Below are 18,958 nucleotides of genomic sequence, written 5' to 3' on the forward strand. Positions count from 1 at the left end.
AGGTTCAAACCAAATGACTAGCCAAGAAAATAAGATAAAGAAGTCCACGTTGGAAAGGAAGACATCGCACTATTTCAATGGAGAGGTGACAGGATCCTATGTAGAGAAAAACCCTGGGAATTCACTAGAAAATATACAATACACAAGTGCAATAAACAATCCAGAATGAATTAAAGAAAACAATCCCCACTATAGCACCATCAAAAGAACAAAATGCCTCATCAATTTCACAAGGAAAGGGTAAAGTCTGTACTAGGGAAACTACAAAACATTGCAGGAAGATACTTTAAAATTTCTAAAAGGAAGACACCTCATATTCATGGATCTAAACAACATTGTTGTAATAGTAATTCTCCACAAATTGATACACAGTCCAACACCATCTCCTTCGCTATCACAATCCCAGCGGACCCTTTTACAATGGATTGACAAGCCAGTCTCAAATTTGTATAGATATTTCAAGGGACCTAAAAGTAGTCCAACAACCTTTATATAACTTTGAATAAAAATGGAGGAATTACACTGATTGATTTTAAAAATAACTACACTGCACCGGGTGTTGTCTATAAGTGATGAGTCACTACGTCCTACACGTGAAACTAATATTACACTGTATGTTGACTAACTGGAATTTAAATAAAAAGTCGGAAGAGGAAAACTAATGATAAATTACAGTAATCACGAGAGCGTGACACAGGCACAGAGATAAGCATATGGAGCCACAGAATAGATTGTAGAACCCAGGAATATTCTCACACACTGATGGCTGATTCATTTTTTTTTAATTTTTTATTTATTTATGATAGTCACAGAGAGAGAGAGAGAGAGAGAGAGAGAGGCAGAGACACAGGCAGAGGGAGAAGCAGGCTCCATGCACCGGGAGCCCGATGTGGGATGCGATCCCGGGTCTCCAGGATCGCGCCCTGGGCCAAAGGCAGGCGCCAAACCACTGTGCCACCCAGGGATCCCTGATTCATTTTTGACAAGGAAATGAACACTCTTTTTAATCTCTCAAGCCATATGCAAAAACTACTCAAAATGGACCAAACATCTAAATGAAGAAGGAAGGCACAAGTAATGACAACAGGGAACAGCAATTTGAAAAGAAGCAAAACGTCTGTGAAACGGGTTTCAGTTTTGCTGCTGCTCCAGCTGAGCTGTTCCTTCAGCTCCGGGAGTCGTCCCGGAAAGGTGCTGCTGTGGCCACGGAATACAGCCACGGGATCAGTATAAAGGCCTTCCTGGATGAACTTGTCCAGAGGGGTCGTGAAGTGACTGTGCTGACATCTTCAGCTTCCATTCTTCTTGGTCCCGACAAACAACCTGCTAGTAAGTTGGAGACATACCCTACATCTTTGGCGACAAAGGATACTGAGGTTACTATGACGCAACTGGCCAATAGATGGACACGTGATCTCCCCAAACATACATTTTGGCCCCCTTTTGCACTAATGCCAGAAACCCTTTGGAAATGTGCTGGTTGTCTTGATAAACTGTACAGATGCGTCTTTAAACGAGAACCTCATGACAAAACGACAAGGATCAGAGTTCAAGGTCATTCCTGCCGACGCTGTCGGACCCTGCGTGAGCTGTGGCTGAGCTCCTGAGAATACCTCTAGTGTACAGGCTCCGGTTCTCTGCAGGCTACGCGTTTGAGAAACACCGTGGAGGACTTCCTCTCCCTCCCTCCTAGTAGCTCTTATTCGGTCAGAATTAACTGATCAAATGACATTCATGGAGAGAGTGAAAATACGTGCTCTACGTGCTTTATTTTGACTTTTGTTTCCAAACATTTAATGAGAGGAGTTGGGATCAACCTAAGACAGTGAAGTCTTAGGGAAGTCATGGTTTTTATTCTTTTTCTATTTAAATATTTTACTTATTTATTTGAGAGAGAGAGAGAGAGAGAGAGAGAGAGAGAGCCCAAGCATGGGGAGCAGCAGGCCAAGGGAGAGGGAGAAGCAGGCTCCCTGCTGAGCAAGGAGCCCGATGCTGGACTCAATCCCAGGAGCCTGGGATTATGACCTGAGCCAAAGGCAGACGCTTAACCCATTGAGCCACCCAGGCTCTCCTCAGTCATGTCTTTAATTGGTAGCATGAAATCTTAATTCTCCTAGTGCCTAGGAAGGTGACTTTGTACAACCTCAACGGAAATTGTCTTTTAAAAGTCAAATGATGGAATGAAAATATGAAGTGATCTCTCAAGCTCACAAATACTATGGAATGCTTAAATTATAAGGTCAGGTAGAATCCTGTGGTCCGTCGCTAATACAGAACGCTCCCAAGAAGTATAACCTACAAACAGAAGCACTGAGGAGTCTTTGAGCAATCGCACATGCATTCTTGTTTCTTTGTGTGTGACAGGCTGCTCTGTAAGGAGGAGTTTTAGGTCCACAGCAATATTAAGTAGAGCTTCACCTTATATGCCCTGGCGCCTCACGTGCATTGCCTCCTGTATTATCCGCATCCCACAGCAGAGGAATACAGAGTGTGTTACAACTGAGGAAACCGTATCGACAGATCATTATGCTCCAAAGTCCATAGTTCATGTGAAGGTTCATTCTTGGGGTTGTACATTTGATGAGTCTGGAAATAGTTGTAATATTATGTATCCACCACTCTATTTTACAGACTAGTTTCAGTGCCCTAAACATTCTCTGTGCCCTTCCTAGTCATTCTACATATAAATTCTATTATCCTTTTTTCATCTTCAATAGAAAGCATTAGGGATTTCATGAACTACCGTTATCAAAGAAGACCTGTAGACTTAGGATGTACATATTTCTAGCACAACTGTCTATGGAGCATTGAAGGAAATCGTGTCCTCCTTGTTTTAGTTTCACTTAAAAATTAAACTGAGTTGCCAAATTATCTGAAGGACTCCTCCACAATTGAAAGTCTGGACTCCCAGACTCAGGAGCCTATAAGTTGAAGTTTCTAATGACTACATACATATCCTTAAGTAAGTACTTAAATTTTGTTCAAGTATGGACACACATGTTATTAGTCTATATTTTTTTCCAAAATTATGGCTTTCCATTAAAGAAAAAAAATGAGCTAAGATTAAGGGTGAACATGCCTATTTCCAGACATTATGATAATTTCCAGCCACCTTTTTAAAAAAGATTTTATTTATTTATTCATGAGAGACACAGAAAGAGAGGCAGGGACCTAGTCCGAGGGAGAAGCAGGCTCCTCGAGTTCCCAGCTGCTTTGATAAATATTTTTATTTAATGCACAAATATTATTAAGCTCTTAACATGAACCAAATAGAGTAATGGCCATACCCTCAAAACCTCACAATATACTTGGAAAATCTAGAATCAAATAGCTTGCTAAATTATAGACAGTAGACTAGAGTACTCGAGGGAAAAGTGTTTCCATGAGTGTGGGTAGGGCTCATTGATTGAGGAGTTGAAATCAGTTTTTACATTTGCATTTGTTACTTTAACAGCTTCACGGAATACATAAATGCATGTTAAATATTTTAGCGGCTTAGGTTTAATGAGTCTGTTGCACTTTTTCTTTGTGTATATGTTTATAAACAATATACATATTTACATATTTTTATTTTCAAACCACAGACACTTTTAAACACTTTTGGCTAAGTCATTTCAAGCTCCTTTCAGAAAATTACCTGGTATATTCACATACAATATTCCTGTTTCCTCTACCTTTCGCTTGCTCTTTTTCCCATCAGGAAGACCCACTACAATATCGGAGATAATGAGGAAAGCTGATACATACTGGGATTTGGAATTTCCTCGCCCACTCCTCCACATTTGTCGGAGGCCTCCACTGCAAACCTCCCAAACCCCTGCTGACGGTAACCTGTATCTGTTTGTTTTGCTTTGTTTACTTTTTACTTTGCATTGTCAGTAGAAATGATTCTGTACCCTTTATTCAGAATGTCTGATTACAGTGAGAAAGATATGGGAAGCTGGGTAAAATGACCTGATGATTAGAAATGTAAATATTTCAATATCATTACAATAATGTGAATTTCATTATTATTGCAAAATAACATTATACCTGGAGACCTTGGGAATAGGGTTCGGTTAAGTTAAGGCCTTCATTATCCTACACACAAGAAAGTATCAATCATTCATTCAGAGAATATTCTTAAAGTGACTAGCATAGTTCAGACGTAAGTGCTGGATATTCAGAGAACAGCGTAGACACAAATTTCCACCCATATGCACCTGACATTCTACTTGGAAAGAATTTAAGCATGTGATTAAAACTATGTGAGAAGTGTTATAATAAGGAGAAACCACAATACTGAAGAACACCTAGCAGGGATCATAGAAAGTACCTCATACCATTGCTACCTGAGATCTGAAGGATGTGCAGTTGTAAGAGGAAGAGATGGGGAGAGAGGAAGACTACAAAAAAAAAATCAGGTAGAGTAATAATGACATTTGCTGAGAAGTCTGAGTTCTGTCTGGTAGAAAGAGGCTGAATAAAGAGGCAGATGATGCTAGAGAAGTATGTGAGAGGCAAAGAATTACGAGGATTTTGAAGTATCTACTAAGGGCATTAGGGAGCTAAGGAAAAGGAGAAAAGGGGTGTGAAAAGGGAAAGATACGATCAGATTTGCTTTTTCAAAAGGCTCTCAAGACGCGATCACTGGATTGGACAGCAGAGGGGCAAGAGTGAAAAAGAACCAGTTAGGAGGTCGTTGCAAGAGTTCAGGTGACATGACAGAAGAACAGGACATTAAAGATATGACTATGCCTACTCTTTACAATGCCAGATAGCCTCATATTTCTATCCAATGAGATAACTACTTAACATTTACAAAATTTTTGAAATTTCTCTGGCACGTATTGATACAGAAGGAATATTAAGTGCCGTCATGATTTTGTTACTATTATGTTATTAATAACCCAAACTGTCAGACTAATTTGATATGATTCCTCATTAAATAAGAACTGGTTTCCAGGGATCCCTGGGTGGCGCAGCGGTTTAGCGCCTGCCTTTGGCCCAGGGCCCGATCCTGGAGACCCGGGATCGAATCCCACGTCGGGCTCCCGGTGCATGGAGCCGGCTTCTCCCTCTGCCTGTGTGTGTGTATCTCTCTCTCTCTCTGTGACTATCATAAATAAATAAAAATTAAAAAAAAAAAAGAACTGGTTTCCAAAAGATAAAGATGGCATTTTCTAGCACAGCCATAGAGAATAGATATTCTGTGCAGTACTTAAGAGTAAATGTGTAGTTTGGCAACCAGATGAGGGCATTGAAACGCTCAGAGTATTCGGTAAGAGTTAAGGCTCTTAACCAGTATTCTAGCTTACAGGGAAGACCATTCCCCAATAATATTGCGTGTGCCCTAAGAAAATTGGCAGCCAAACCCAAAATTACTTGGCTTCTTTACAGCCTTTAAATAATTCCTCATCTGTGATCCCAGACTTTGACATTTAGAGCATAAAATGGATTAGCTTTTATTGGAGTAAGTCCGTATACCATATACCAAACCTGTATGAAATTTCAGTAAAGATCCCATAGGGAACACCGTTCTAGATATCATAGCTTCCTGTCAGTCAGCATGATCAAAGAGAAAATGGGCATTGCGTGTATAATAAGGATTATACATTCTGCACACTTGTTACATTTCTACACTTCTCTCTGAAAACTCCCTAGAGACTAAAATTACAAAGTGATGCTGTTAGTACATAGAATGATATTCCTTATGAGAGAAAGAATCTATATGTTTTAAACTGATGGCATATCTTTAAGATACTAATAGAAAATAAGCATCCTTTACTCAACTCTTAATACCTATTAAGAGATCCTTTTTGTCTACCATTTGATTGGCAACAACATAAAACTGAAATCTTGTTCAAGGGTTAATGCAATTTCTCTTGATTACAAATTATTTAGGCCACCTGTGGAAACTTTCACAAGGGTAAAGGCCGAGGTAAGATTCGGGAAAGTGCTATGCAATCTATACCTATTCTTGAGAGATGTCCCCTTCACACTAAGATAAGGTGACAACATCAGTAGGAGTGGAAAAGAGGAAGAAGAAGAGGACAAGGAGAAGGATGAATAGATGTATAATCATAAAGATTAGTACCAATAGCTGCTGTTATTAAGTTGCAAAATAAGATCTGATTCCAAGTCAATGATTGTGAAGCCTGTCTAATATTCTTTAATATATAAAATAAATTCTTCTTCCAAACGACTTGCTTTCCATTAATTATTAGGATCCCAGGATATTTCCATACTCTCCATTTAAGAAATAAGACATTTGGAAAATTCCTATAAGAATCTTTAAATGTGCTTATGCACTTTGGGGTGCCTGGGTGGCTCAGTCAGTTAAGCAACCGCCTCTTGATTGTGGCTCAGTCTGTGATCTCAGCATCATGAGGTGCTGAGTGTGGAACCTGCTTAGGATTCTCTCTCTCCCTCTCCCTCACCACCTCCCACCACTCATGTGCATGCTTGCTCTCTCTCTCTCTCTCAAAAAAAAAAAGTCTATACATTTTGACTTCATAATATGCACATATAAAACTATACAGAGAAAAATAATCAAAATGTGCAAAAATGTATATATTTTTCACCCCAAGGATAAACGTGGATGGAGACTAGGGAGTGAATCTTACTTCCTTTTTTATTCTCTTTCAAGCTTTTCCAAATGTTCTTTCAATAAACCCATGTTATTTATTTTTAGAAGAATGTTATAGAATGAGAACGACTAGTCTAAGTCAGTGATGAACCGAAGGAAAGATTATAGGGAGCTATAGAGAAGCATCTTCTACAGCATGGTTGAAGAAGGCTATCAGCAGGGAGCTAATGAGACAAAACATTGAACATAGGTAACTATCAATGTTGCTACAGGTTACTGACTCCCAGAGATCACGAGGATGCCAAATGTTAGTCATAGGAGAGTAGAGTGACCATATGTGAAACTAATATCATTAGGGTGGAATTATACTTTTTTAAAAGATTGTATGTATGTACGTATGTATGTATGTATGTATGTTTGTATTTAAGCAGGGGGTGGGCAGAGACAGAGGGAGAGAGAGAATCCCAAGCAGACTTCCTGCTGAGGGCAGGATCCTATGGGGCGGGGGGGTGACCTCACGACACTGAGATCATGACCTGTGCTGAAATCAGGACTGGAACACTTAAATGACTGAACCACCCAGGCACCCCTGGGTAGAATTCTACCTTTGAAGAAGTCTCTGGACACCATATAGTGAACAAGGTCAACGTTTGAAACTTTTTTTTATTCTATTTTTTTTAAAAAAGCTTTTAGAGAAGCTATACAACAATGAGAAAGAATGAGAAAGCATACTCTTTGTATTGGAAGGATTAATCATTATTTTCCAGAGAGAAAATAAGAAATAATGAATTTAAAACAGAGAGACCAAAAGGAAACAAAACGAAACCAAAAAGGTAAGTGTAGTATTGACAAGATATCCAGGAAATTTTGGCTCCTTTCCATTTGTTTCTCTTCTTTCTTTATTTCTTCTTTCCTTTTTTTTTTTTTTTTTTTGGTAGGAGAGTGCATTGAGCAATGAGGAATTATTCTAGCATACAAAGTAGTAAATATTCTTAAATTGGCAAGGATCCGGGACTACAAGCCAGAATAATTACAAAACAATTCCAGTAGAACACGGCTTTACCAAGAGCTTTATATAGTCTGAATTGAGCTACTCAGGAGGGTGACCACATCTCTGCTAAGCCCTGCTGTACCTCTGCCACTGTGGTGCAAGTGCTACCCTGGGCACTCACTGTGGGGATGACCAGGGCCCCTCCCCTCACTGCCACTAATGCATAGCACATTCTAATGAGACACTAATTACACAAAATGATTTCAGGGCAAGAGATGTCATACTTAAGGAAGACAAAAATATGGTCATTGAAGTAAGTTACTATATATCTCTGGAGTGTCAATAGGAATCACAGGACTACTTTATGCAAATTCCAAAAAGAGAACCCAATTCGTGAATGACAGCACGTCTTACCCTCTAATCCTTAAAGAGCGTTTTGAGAGGAGAGCTTGGGAAATGCTGGCAAAGTTTAAGGTTAGGTATAGATGATGAAGCTAAGAGAAAAAGGATATAACGTCATCTCAATCACAATATGATTTTTTTTAGTGCTCACAGTCAAAGAAATAAAATACCAATGACTAAAGAAAAGCAACTTTTCAGAAAACCTGCCTAGACTAAACACAAGTAGTTTAATAGGACTATAATAATAAAGAAGTAAAGGTGAGTTCATATCCTGCTGTGTGGCCTCCTTGCAGGAATCTGTGTTAGTCATGATAACATTATAAAGAATCCAGGTATAATCCAACACATCTAAGAGCATTTCCTCCTTGATAGTGCATACCGGCTCTCCTTTGTTTCTTGCTTGTACATACAAACACACACATCCACATAGAAATGCACACTCAGTTGTACAAATATACTGATAAAGGAAATCGATCTCATATCAATTGTATACTCCAAAAGGAAATGAGGGATTAGATCTATTATAAATAACACTGACGAAAAGGGGATGGAGGCTCCTGAAAAGGTAAAAATAGAATTACCATTTGGTCCAGCAATAAGACTTATGGGTCCATATCCAAAAAGAATTGAAATTAGGACACCCATCTTCCTGACATTGCTATTCACAAGAGCCACAAGGTAGAAACAACCCAAGTGTCCACTGATGAAGGGATCAGTCGATGAAATGCCGTATATGCACACAATGGAATAATACTCAGAAGAAAATTTTAACATGTGCCATCACGAATGAACCTTAGGACTTTTTTATGATTTATTAAAAATTTATTTCATGTAATAAATTATATAATCCACTTTTATTTTTAAACAGTCTACACCAAAAAATATTTTTTTGAAACATCTTTTTCTTTTGGTAAAAGGTACAGGGTAGCAGGCTGACATGAGCTTCAATTCTAGTAGGTAAAGTCCCCTCACAATTGTTACGGTGAAATGGGGCCATTTACAAAAAGACAAATACTGTATGACACCAGTTCTAGAGGAATCTAGACTGGTCAGATTCATAAAAATAGAAAGGAGAATGATGGTTGCCAGGGAATGGTGAAGGGAGATATGGGGCATTATGCTATAATAGGTTTAAAGTTCCAGTTTTGCCAGAAGAGAAAGTTCTACAAAGTGAACATAGTTAACACTACTGATCTATATACTTAAGAATGCTTAAAATGGTAAATTTTATGTTATACCTATTTTACCACAATAAAAAAATCCATTACTTTAATAACTCCTGCTAATACATGATTCAGTTGTTCGTAGCAATCTTTTCAAGAGTAGTTTCCACGCTGTTATTCTTTTATGATGGAGCAAATCTTTCCCCACAGGAAATGGAAGAATTTGCCAGAGTTCTGGAGAAAATGGGATTGTGGTGTTTACTCTGGGGTCAGTGGTCAGTAACATGACAGAAGAAAGGGTCAATGTGATTGCATCAGCCCTGCCCGGAGTCCACAAAAGGTTACATAAAGTACCTTATAGTGGACAACCACGGTAAAGGTTCCGGGGCGCCTGGGTGGCTCAGTGGTTGGGCGTCTGCCTTTGGCTCAGGGCCTGACCCAGGGTCTGGGGATCGAGTCCCGCATCACGCTCTCTGTGAGGAGCCCGCTTCTCCCTCTGTCTGTGTCTCTCATGAATAAATAAATAAATTTTTTTTAAAAAAAAACCTCTGTAAAGGTTCTGATCATTCAAATTCCATGCATGAAAATGAAAGGTAAACTATTATGATAGCTCCAATTTATCTCAGGTATCAGTTTAAAAACCAAAATAGATAAAGCAGGTGCTAAAGTGGGTGATTGATTGACAATAATTTTGGCATTAATATTGTAATCAAAAGAAATAGTGTCTAAGAGGTACAGTGTGAATTTTGGTATTATAATAGTATCATTGGCAAGTACAGAAATCATGAAATTTTGTTCTGTCATTCGTCCATTTTCCTTACAGGATTTCTGAGGGCTCTGTATACACCACCCATGTTCTCAGAAGGAAGGTAATTTTAATAGTAGTGTTAAGCAGGAAATCATGAAATCTGAAAGGCATCGGTCATGCAGTTTGGGCTTCCCAAGTAATCCAGGTCTCTCTTACTTCCCCTAAATTTTGGAATAGGCCTATTCAGTGTGTTTTTCAGGGTGCTGTTCAGAGAAAGGATGGCCATGGCTCACCAAACTATGTCTAGGTATGCATCCAGCCAGGATGATTTAGAAAAAAGAGGAAAAACGGCCTTAGGTACTGGGCCCTGCTAAGGCCTGAAGAGGTGGGGGGGAGCCCTTAGAGAGACCCTGTGCTTTAATCCATCAGGAGGACTCTGCTTCTAGGTCCCATATTCTTTCAGTTCCTGCCTGTCTTGGAAGCTCTTTATCTCTCCTTCTATTCTGAATGAGAGCCTTGCTGGATACAGTATTCTTGGCTGCATCTCATTTAGGACCCTGAATATATCCTGCCAGCCCTTTCTGGCCTGCCAGGTCTCTGTGGAGAGGTCTGCTGTTAACCTAATATTTCTCCCCATAAAAGTTGTCTCTACCTGCTTTAAGGATCTTCTCTTTTTCTTTGGAATTTGCAAGCTTTACTATTAAATGTCGAGGTGTTGAGCGGTTTTTATTGATTTTAGGGGGGGATCTCTCTATTTCCTGGATCTGAATGCCTGTTTCCCTTCCCAGATTAGGAAAGTTTTCAGCTATGATTTGTTCAAATACATATTCTGGCCCTCTGGCCCTTTCGGTGCCCTCGGGAACCCCAATTAAACATAGATTTTTCTTTCTGAGGCTGTCATTTATTTCCCTTAACCTATCCTCATGATCTTTTAATTGTTTGTCTCTTTTTTCCTCAGTTTCCCTCCTTGCCATCAACTTGTCTTCTATGTCACTCACTCGTTCTTCTACCTCTTAACCCTCATTGTTAGGACCTCTAGTTGGGATGGCATCTCATTTAATTGATTTTTAATTTCTGCCTGATTAGATCTAAATCCTGCAGTCATGAAGTCTCTTGAAGGACTCTGCTTCTAGGGACGCCCGGGTGGCTCAGTGGTTGAGCTTCTGCCTTGGCTCAGGGCATGATCCCGGGGTCCTGGGATAGAGTCCCATTCAGGCTCCCCACAAGGAGTCTGCTTCTCCCTCTACCTGTGTCTCTGCCCCTCTCTGTGTGTCTCTCATGAATAAACAAATAAAATCTTGTTTAAAAAAAGGAATCTGCTTCTAGTCCATAAGAATATTATCTTCCCCAGATTGAAGAAGAAGAGCATATAAAAAGGAATCAACCAGAAGCAAGCCTAGCATGGGAAAGTTTCAGATGCCTCTTCCCTATAAGATAAAATTATAAGTTGTGTCTAATATATAGAGAATACACATGGAGTTTCTGGTTTTTGTGAACTAATTTTTAGTTTTCTTACTGGGATAGTTTTCTCCTTATCACCCTAATTTGCTGAGAACCTGTAGTTACTTTAATATGTTAACCACTTATAAATTAGAATCCAGCTGATGAGGATTGCTGAGAATTCCAAAATCTATACCTAATTTATGGCACTGTACTTGGAAAGCACTTGGCTATAGGAAAACACATTAATCAATGCTGTCAAAACACTGTAACATATCCTTGAAACATTAGGAGTCAGTTAAAGAAAAGCATCCATTTCAACAGCTAGACGGCTATTTATAAAGTGACAAAATGCTCTTCATTTCTACATTTAAAGAATCTTCAAATCCAGCCATTTTGGTGACACTGGATCCATTTTCAAAATTACTGCTTGAAATTTTTCTTGGAAGTGGTCACTAATAATTAGTAATCTAAAAGAAGCTAAGCATACTTATGAAGCAGAAATGTATTAGTAATAAATTGTTAAATATCAGTTTTCATTCTAACAAATAACCGTGCTGATTTGGTAAATCAAAAGATGTAAAACTCTAATAAAATAATTTGTGGACCAAGTAGATATAAATAAGCTACTTCCCCCATCATTCAAAAAAGAATTAAATAGGAGAGAACTAGTATAATAGTTAAATGACACATCATTAGTAGTTTGCTACCTTTTCTGACTAGAATTATAAGGACTAAAATGTTTTATATTCTTTAAGTCGTCATTGATAGTCTCATTTGCCTAACCCTTGAGTATGAAACATTATGATTGCATTTATACTTGATTGAATATAAAAATAAGTACATGTAGTATGCCTCTTCCTATTACATGAGTATTTCATTGGTTTTCCTTATATAACATCTCTTGTCCTCGTTTCGTTATCTGTCATATGTCAGGCCTTTTTACTAGATGTCTCTCCATCTATTTAGATTCTAACATGCTATCACTTCAAAGTTTGACTCATGAAATAAGGTATTTTCTTTACCTTATAGGTTCTATGGTGATTTGATGGTAAGAAACCAGATACCTTAGGGCCAAATACTTGACTGTGCAAGTGAATCCCGCTGAATGACCTTCTTGGTAAGACTCTGGAAGAAAAATGTTGAAATAAGTAACAACCAACCAGACAATGATAGTTCCCCAGGAAAGAAAGACACTGAACATTTCCTTTCTCATCAAAAGCTTCAAAAATTAAAAAAAAAAAAAAAATTTAACAGCCTTATATATATTTCCCAGTCCTTGGGAGAAAGGATAAGATATAACAGTGGTATTTTATATAATTGTTAGCATTTTATTATACACAGTCACATTCCTGTGTAAAGAAGGAAGCTTCCTCTTACAGAGCATTTTCCAACACCTTTCTGGGTGGTGTCTCTGTCTCCTAATTCTCTGCTTATACCAACTCTTTTCCCCACTGTGGGGGTGTGTCAGGGGCCACTGAAAATTAGCATCTCCTTTTTTATTACCAGTGACTCTTTTCTATAGGAAAAAAAAAAAAACCCAGTCTTCCATAAAGTGATAACATATTTCATGATAAAGGACAGCCTTTCCTTCCTCTGATTCCTATGCCACTACCATCATACTTCCTGCTGCCTTGACGCAGTACTGGTCAGATTCAGCGGCTTCACTACTTAATTAAGAGAATATATTCCAACATGCCTCCAGATTAATACACACTCTTGTATATTTTTCAAGTCACAAGAAATGCACCGGTCTTCTCTGGAGCCTTCACTTACCTTTCCAGCCGAGTTAGTACCTGTTCTTTTAAAGAATGTCTGAAAGACATTCTAAGGCAGTTTGAAGTGTATACAAATCTGTTGTATAAATACACTGCCTCTTTCAAAGCCTTAGATTGTCCTACTCTGGTTGTATTTCTAAGACTTATAATCAACAATTTGCTGAAATTCACCCAATCCTAGGTCATCCAAAAACCAAAGCCTTTATAACTCATGGTGGAACCAACAGCATCCATGAGGCATCTGCCCCGGGATGCCCATGGTGGGCAGCCTTTGTTTGCTGATTCAACCTGATAACATTGTTCACAGGGGGGTTAAGGGAGCAGCTGTCAGACTGGACTTCAACACAATGTCTAGTGCAGAATTGCCCAATGCATTCAGGATGGTCATTAGTGACCTTTCCTGAGTATTGTAATTTTTTTCAATAGATAGAATTTATAGATAGGTTCTTCTGTCAATAGTGACTAGGAGTTTCATCCCATTCTTAAGGGGCTAATTTTGAAATTAGTAAAGTGAAATAACTGATCTTAAATCTACTTTTCTTTTCTTTTTTTTTTTTTACTTTTATTTTCAACCATTTATTTCAAAGCTGTACTTTAACCTCATTGGTTTAATAGGCAACTACTCCCAAAGCGTAAAATAGTACAAGTAATTGTAAAAACGACACTTCTTTAAAAATATGATAGAACCCACAGAAAGTGAGAATGATGAATTGGAAGAAATACCATAGATTATATCAATTCAGAATCTAGAATTTCTGAAATTATAAAACTTTTTTACTGGAGGCGGGGCCAGAAGGCAGAAGAGTAGGGTCTGCGGGTCACCTGTCCCCACCAAATTACCTACATAACTTCAAATCATCATGAAAACTTACGAATTTGGCCTGAGATTTAAAGAGAGAACAGCTGGAATGCTATAGTGAGAAGTTTGCGCTCTGATCAAGGTAGGAAGACGAAAAAAAGAAAAGAAAGAAAGAAAGAAAAAAGCATCCAAGGGGAGGGGCCCCGCGAGGAGCCGGGCTGAGGCCGGGGCGAGTGTCCCCAGGACAGGAGAGCCCCGTCCCGGAGACGCAGGAGCTGCACCGACCTTCCCGGGGGAAAGGGGCTGCAGGGAGGGGGAGCAGGACCCAGGAGGGCGGGGATGCCCTCGGGCTCCCGGGGACACTAACAGACACCTGCGCCCCGGGGAGAGCCCCACACCCCGCGGCTGAGCTCCCTAAGGGCTGCAGCGCGCACGGCGGGGCCAGAGCAGCTCGGAGGGGCTCGGGGGCGGGAGCGCGATGCCAGCGGCGCAGGCCGGGATCCCAGAGGCCGGGGACACAGCCCAGGATCCAGCGCTCGCCCGGGACAGGCGGAGGCCAGGAGGCCCGAGGACAGCAAGGAGCTCCTGCCCGGGCAGCCCGGGCTGTGCAGGTCAGCGCCCCCTGCCCCGGAGCATCCAGGCCCCTGCAGACTGGGAGCTGTGGTAGTTACTGCGGGAGCTGACTCCAGGGCTGGAGAGCTGGCCGCTGACACCGCTGTTGTTCCTCCTGGGGCCTCACAGGATAAACAACCCCCCACTGAGCCTCACAAGATAAACAGAATAAACAGCTCTCTCACAGGAATTATTTGTTCTGGTGCATTAAAACTCATTCAATGGTGGATAAATTCGATAATTTTATTTGATTCAATTAACATGCCTCCTATCACTAGCGAGGCTTGAGAACAAATACAAGAAGTAAGATATCAAGGACAAAATATCCAGTTTAATATTAACCTACACAACAGGCCACAGAGTTAGAAATATCCAAAGTTTTCAATAACTTTATGTCATGGACTCCAGTTAGTTTACATATATATTAATCAGATGTCTTGTCTGTTAAATCACACACTCAAGGGAGTAAAATCCATTCAACATAAAGAGTTTATGAGCAAAATCTGTCACATTCATTATAATCATGGCATTAGTTCCCTCAAATTATCTGGGCCAGGATCAGAAATAGAATCAAATTTACATCCAAGATTTAATCATTTTATACAAAAATAATGTTAATACACATCGTTGCGATTTCTTTAGAACTCTGAGTAAAAATAGGAAGAAACAAAGTACACAAAGTTGTGAAAAGTTATTTCCTTAATGTGAGATAAGATTAATATACCATGCCAGATATTGCAAGAGCATGAGAGAAAAAAAAAAAAATATATATATATATATATATATAAAACTTTAAGAAAAGGCACATGGGTGACTCAGTGTCTGCCTTTGGCTCAGGTCGTGATCCCGGGATCCTGGGATCGAGTCTCGCATCAGGCTCCCTGCAGAAGTTCTGCTTCTCTGTCTGTGTCTCTCATGAATAAATAAATTCTTTAAAAAAAAAAAAAAACACTTGAGAAATGGTGAATTATTTGTAAATCTTGGTCTTGTTCAGTCAATTAATACAATAACACCTGAAAAAAAGATCAATAGATAAATCTTAGACAAAGTTTCAATTTAGAGAGCCTGTTGACAGTAGGAATTTAAAAACTAGAAAAGGTTGTAGTTAATAAATTTAGGGCTTTTCCTTATGTGCATATAAATTATTTAACAAGAGCACTTTCCTTCTTTTCCCAAAGTGATTGTATGTAATCTCATAATTAGGATGTATTGTCATATGTAGCCTTCACAATCTGGAAAGCCTACATATCAAAAGAGACTTTATGAAAAAATCACCAAGAGGAAATATGAGTCAATTCAATAATAACTATGTTGGACACAGAGTGACATACAAATGCATGAAGCCTAGTTTCACATTCTCTTTCACTTTATTCAAGGATTTCTGTGAGGAGGGCAATCTTTCTGAATACACAAGTCAACTGCTAACTCTTCCAAAAGCATACAAAAAAATAAAAAGTTGATCAAGCAAACTTAGGTTAATTTGACATAACAAGAAGGGAGAAGACCACCTTGACAGAGTTTTACTATGATTTGAGATGAAGGAAATCATGGGAAGATTATCCTAAGTTGTTGGTACTTGGGTTGGAGAACTCAAGAAAAACTTTAGACCACATGGAAGTGGTTGGGACTGGGCAAAGTTTAGGACATAACTTTGGATTGCTGGACATAGCAAAGTAAGATGTTGAAACCTGTCTTGCTGAGAAAGCTGTATTTTAATAAGTAAACTATATTAGCTGGTCACAGTTTGGGTTTAACCAACCTAAAGCAAACCCTTGGAGGGCATAATGTCCCTGATCTTATTAGAGATATGACTATAACACTAACATCTCCTCCTCAGTGGTCTATCAACATACACTCCTCAGTCACTAGAGCTAAAAATGTAGGTCTAATAGGAGGTGCATTTACAAAGATCTACTTTCAGCCGCCCAAGAAATGCTTCTGTCCCTAAGTCCCTTTAGTAAACCATTTGTCTTCAAGCTGGACTTGTCAGCCTTTTTATTCTGTCTTCCAGTACTTCCAGCCTTTGGAAGTCATTTTGCATATACCTCCCTCTCATGGAGCACATGGCATATTCACAGTGCTGAAAGGAAGAAGCCTATAATCCAAAATACTTTACCTCGGCAGGAGATCATTCAGAATGGAAAGAGAGATAAAAGAATTTCCCAGAAAAACAAAACAAAACAAAACAAAAACAAACAAACAAAAAAACCTTGGATAAACTTAAGAGCTGAAACATCTACTCAAAACTATGAAACATTGATGAAAATCATTTAAAATGACACAATCAGATGGAAAAATAGACTATGCTCACTAACTACAAGAAGTAATATTGTTAAAATGCCCATACTACCCAAAGCCATTTATAGATTCAAAGCAATCTCTATCAAAATACCAATAGCATTTTTCACATTATCAAAACAAATAATACTAAAACCTGTATGGAATCAAAAATGACCCCAAATAGCCAAAACAATCTCAGGAAGGAAGAACAAAGCTGGAGGCATCACAATCTCACATTTTAACATACACTACAAAGCTATAGTAATCAAAACAGCACGGTGCTGACACAAAAACAAATATACTGAGAAGTGGAACAGAAGAGAGAGCCCAGGCATAAACCTACACTTCTATGGCCAATTAATCTAGGACAAAAGAGGTAGGAATATATGATGGGGGACAGACAGCCCCTTCAATTAACGGTGCTGGAAAAGCTGGACCACTACACATCAAAGAATAAAACTGAACCACTTTCTTGCACCATATGCAAAAATAAGCTCAAAATGGATTAAAGACCAAATGTGAGGCATGAAATCAAAAAGTTATAAGAAAACATAGGCAGCAATCTCCTTGACATTGTTTGCAGCAACATTTTTCTAGATATCCCTCCTCAGGCAAGGGAAACCAAAACTAAAATAAACCATTGGAACTACACCAAAGAAAAAAAAAAAAAAAGGGAACTACACCAAAGTAAGTTTTTGCACAATGTAGGAAGCCATCAACAAAACAAAAAGGCAACTTACAGAAGAGGAGAAGACATTTCCAAATGGTATATCCAGTAGGGGATTAATATCCAAAATATATGAAGAACATATACAATCCAACACCAAAAAAGTGAAATAATCCAATTAAAATATGGGCAGACAACCTGAATAGACTTTTCCCAAAGAAGACCAGCAATGAAGGGGCACTTGCCTGGCTCAATTGGTAAAGTATATGACTCTTGATCTCAGGGTCAAGAGTTCAACCACCACTTTGAACATGGAGCCTTCTGAAGAAGAAGAAGAAGAAGAAGAAGAAGAAGAAGAAGAAGAAGAAGAGAAGGAGAAGGAGGAGGAGGGGGAGGAGGAGGAGAAGATAATGATGACCGATAGATGGCCTACAGATACATGAAAATATGCTCAACGTCCCTAATCATCAGGGTAATACACATCAAAACCACAAGGAGATCTCATCTTACACCTGTCAGAATGGCTAGAATCAAAAAAACAAGAAATACAAGTATTGGCAAAGATGGAGGAAAAGGAACCCTTGTCTACTGTAGGTGGTGCAGCCACTAGAGAAAGCAGTATGGAGGTTTCTCAAGAAACTAAAAATAGAAATACCATATGCTCCAGTAATTCCATGATTGGGTATTTACCCAAAGAAAACGAAACACTAATTCAAAAAGATATACACACCCTATGTTTACTGCAGCATTATTTGAAAGAACAGCTGATGGAAATACCAAGGGTCCATCAATAGATGAATGGATAAAGATGACGTACTATATGGAGACAATGCAATCTTATTCCACCACAAACAAAGAATGATATCTTGCCATTGGTGATAACATGGACAAACCGAGAGGGTATTATGCTAAGTGAAGTATGTCAGAAGGAGAAAGACAAATGTCATATGATTTCACTCTTATGTGGAATCTAAACCAAACGAATAAACAAACAGAGCGGAAAGACTCACAAATATAGAGAAATGATAGCTTCTAGAAAAAAGGGGGAGAGGGAAGGCAAAATGAGTGAAAGCGAGTGGGAGATACGGGCTTCCAGGTATGAAATAAATGCAATAAATGTCAGGAGAATAAAACCTAAAACGCAGGGAACATAGTCAGTAATTGTAGTGACATTGTGTAGTGACAAATGGAATTTACGCCTGTGAGCACACCCTAGCGGATAGACTTGTGGAATCACTGTGTTGTAACCGGAAACTAATTAACATTGTGTGTCAACTGTACTTCAATAAAAAAGTAATAAAAATGATTTTTATAAAGTTCTCACCAGAAAAAAAGATAAGTGTGTGAGGTGATGGATGAGAATGGTGTAATCTCGTCACAATATATAAAGCGAATCAAGTCATCATGTTGTACACCTGACCACTGCACAATGTTATATCAAGGATCTCTCAATAAAGTAAAAAAATTTTTTAAAATAAAATAGTATGCTAATTAAAATAACCAGTCACAA

General features: G+C 38.9%; 1 pseudogene; it reads left to right on the plus strand.

Moving 5' to 3' along the window:
- The first annotated feature begins 895 nt into the window (after positions 1–895).
- LOC140604166 (UDP-glucuronosyltransferase 2B31-like) lies at positions 896–13,494 on the plus strand (annotated as a pseudogene).
- Positions 13,495–18,958: the final 5,464 nt, after the last annotated feature.

Source organism: Canis lupus, chromosome 14, assembly GCF_048164855.1.
Source record: "Canis lupus baileyi chromosome 14, mCanLup2.hap1, whole genome shotgun sequence".
NCBI classification, from domain to species: Eukaryota; Metazoa; Chordata; class Mammalia; order Carnivora; family Canidae; genus Canis; species Canis lupus.